The sequence below is a fragment of the Peromyscus californicus genome, unplaced genomic scaffold, assembly GCF_007827085.1.
Source record: "Peromyscus californicus insignis strain IS unplaced genomic scaffold, ASM782708v3 Scaffold_10__1_contigs__length_136768540, whole genome shotgun sequence".
NCBI lineage: Eukaryota > Metazoa > Chordata > Mammalia > Rodentia > Cricetidae > Peromyscus > Peromyscus californicus.
The window spans coordinates 20,478,850-20,481,975 of NW_026294391.1; the positions used below are offsets into that span (position 1 = coordinate 20,478,850).

General features: G+C 45.2%; 1 long non-coding RNA gene across 1 annotated transcript; it reads left to right on the top strand.

The window, feature by feature from the left end:
- Positions 1-369: 369 nt before the first annotated feature.
- Positions 370-2,578, top strand: LOC128094340 (uncharacterized). The gene is made up of 2 exons (XR_008212939.1): positions 370-1,794; positions 2,157-2,578. It is a non-coding gene; the product is annotated as an uncharacterized LOC128094340 (long non-coding RNA).
- Positions 2,579-3,126: the final 548 nt, after the last annotated feature.

The following is a 3,126-nucleotide window of genomic DNA, read 5'->3' on the forward strand; positions in this document are numbered from 1 at the left end:
CAAATACATCTAACAGATTTTGTTCCCCCAGTCCTCAATTACCTGTTAAGATGTGAGAATATGGCATTTAATATAAAACCTTTTTATGGTAAAGAAACATGTCATCTCCTGGCAGTAGCATCCTGTATCTTCTCCCAAGAAGATAGATGGCCACAGAACCTTCACCTGGAAGCTTATGGCAAGGCTTGCCACACAGTGAAAAGCTGAGATCCTGTCCAGACTGTGAATAAGAGTAACAGATTGGTTTTCCTCTCTGCCAAGACAGGTAGGATGACCTCCCCAAATTTCTATTTCACACACACACACACACACACACACACACACACACACACACACAAAAAAAAAAAAAAAAAATCTATCTTATCAACTGAACAAGTGCTTCCTTTGGGGCTTCTGCCCCCACCCCAACGACCATGGAGAGACTTGGGATTGCTGCCTAGGTAGCTGGAAAACTGTCTCACTTCTTAAATTTATCCTTCTCAGATCTGACGATGTTTGATGACTAGGGTGCATCAGTTTGATAACCCCAATTCCAAGATTACTGACAGTTCACTAATAAGTTTCCTATTAAAATTACAGACAGCTATGCCTCATTCACAGACTTCATGGTACAGGATAGACTGGTTTCAAATATAACTCCAGAGGTTCAAATTTTTAATATTGATGAATACAGCTTTGATAAACCAATACAACATTGACTAAAAGCAATTCTTAAGAGTCCTTGAATTTCTATGGATTTTTAACCCTTTTGCCATGATGTAAATCTATTACAGCTGTCTTACAGATACCTACAGGAAAAGTTCTGCTACTGCATCAAAAATCAGGTCTGATAAAAATTAACAGTCTTCAGAGCCCATTCTGACCTCATTCATTTTCAAGAATATTTTGCAGTTTCCCTCCTCCTGCCTGGGCCAATGGACTCTCCAGGTATGCCAGCCCCTGCAACATCTGTCACCAGCTTCGAGGTTGCCAACCCCAAACCGAGAATGCCAATTGGGATGGATATACCTCACCTCCAGAGAAATGACAGGTATGATGGCTGTTACAATTCTGAAAACCACATCATTCAATGTACCAATGTACTGCCAGTACCACCTTTCCAGGCTCAGGAGGGCACCTGCCCAGCAACTGGAACCTGTTCACCCTTGCCTCTTCTGTACAACCAGGGCACTTCTCTGTTCCATTCTTTTTTTAAATAAATATTTTATTTAATAATTAATTTAATTTTACATTTCAGCCACGGATTCCCCTGTCCTCCCTCCTCACACTCCCCAGCTTTCCCCCGCAATCCACCCCCCATTCCCATCTCCTCCAAGGCAAGGTCTACTACCCTGGGGATTCAGCCCAGCCTGGTAGATTCAGTTGAGGCAGGTCCAGTCCCCTCCTCCCTGCACCAAGGCTGAGCAAAATGTCTCAGCATAGGCCCTAGGTTCCAAAAAGCCAGCTCATGCCCCAAAGACAGGTCCCGGTCCCACTGCCTGGGGGCCTCCCAAACAGTTCAAGTTTATCAACTGTCTCACTTATCCAGAAGGCCTGGTCCAGTTCCATGGGGGCTCCTCAGCTATTGGTTCATAGTTCATGTGTTTCTACTAGTTTGGCTATTTGTTCCTGTGATTTTTCCAATCATGGTCTCAATATCTCTTGCTCATATAATCCCTTCTCTCTCTCACCGATTGGACTCCTGGAGCTCCACCTGGGACTTGGCCGTGGATCTCTGCATCTGCTTCCACCAGTCACTGGATGAGAGTTCTATCATAACAGTTAGGATGTTCGGCCATCTGATCACCAGAGCAGGTCAGCTCAGGCACTCTCTCGACCATTGCCAGTAGTCTACAGTGGAGGTATCTTTGTGGATTTCTGGGGACCTCTCTAGCACTCTGTTTCTTTCTATTCCCATGGGGTCTTCATTTATCATGGGGTCTCTTTCCTTGTTCTCCCACTCTGTTCCTGATCCAGCCAGGACCTCCTACTCCCCCAAGCTCTCTTTCCCCTGACCCTTGCCCTCCATTACCCCCCCTCACGTCCAGTTTGCTCATATAGATTTCATCCATTTCTCTGTCGCTGGGTTATCCCTGTATCTTTCTTTCTGGCAGTTATCACTCTACCCATGGCTAGAACAACTCATAAGGCCAATGATAACATTTTTTTTCTCCTAGCAACCTCAAGGAACAGATGCCAGAGATTTCCACAATGACAGCTAACAATGCTTCTTCACTCATGCCTCCCACCATGTGTGACTCCTGGCTTTCCCCCTCCCCACTTCACCCTTTGCCAGCTTGAAGTATTCTCAAGAATTCAGCGCCCTTGTTCCCTCACTTGCTCCCATAACTCACCTCTTTTTATAATAATCAAAATGGAGAAATGTTAATATTCTGATCCTGCCCCTTGGGGCTGCTGCCCTGCATCCTGATGTAGAAGCCTTTTCTTAAGGATAAACTCCGTCCCTTCCTCTTTCCCCTTCTGCTTTTCCTCTCATGAGATTTGCACCCCTCTCTCTCCCTCTCCCTCTGTATTCCTCTTTCTATCTTTCTGCCTCTTCATCTCTCTATTATAATAAACTCTGCATGTGGATGCAGCATCTGGGTTGTGTATTACTGGCTGCTGCAGCCACTACCATGCCTGCATGGAGTGGGTCATCCACCAGCCCACAGCCGCATCTGCCCAGCATGCCTAGCACATTTCCCTGCATGCACAGGATACCCTTTGGGGTCCCCTGTGTAATAAATAATAACACCTAGTCTTCCTGGGTCTGTGGATTGTAGCATAGATATCCTTTATTTTACAGCTAATATTCACTTATGAATGAGTACATACCATATTTGTCTTTCTCAGTCTGGTTTACCTCACTCAGGATGATTTTTGAGCACAGTGTACCTGCATTCCACACACCACCCTCTACAGTTATCTCTGGATGCTTGTGAAGAGGCAGAAACACAGTATCCAGCTATAGCCCCAGGAACAGTAGAGAGCTTGGAGTGAAAATTCATAAAATCTGAACACAGGACTTTCAGAGCTCACAGTGTTTGTTTTAAACATGTGGCGCTGTTACCATGTGGAAAGGTCACAAGGCATGACAAAACCCAGTATCAGAACTTTATTAGGAGGAAGGGGGAGGGACAGAAGAGA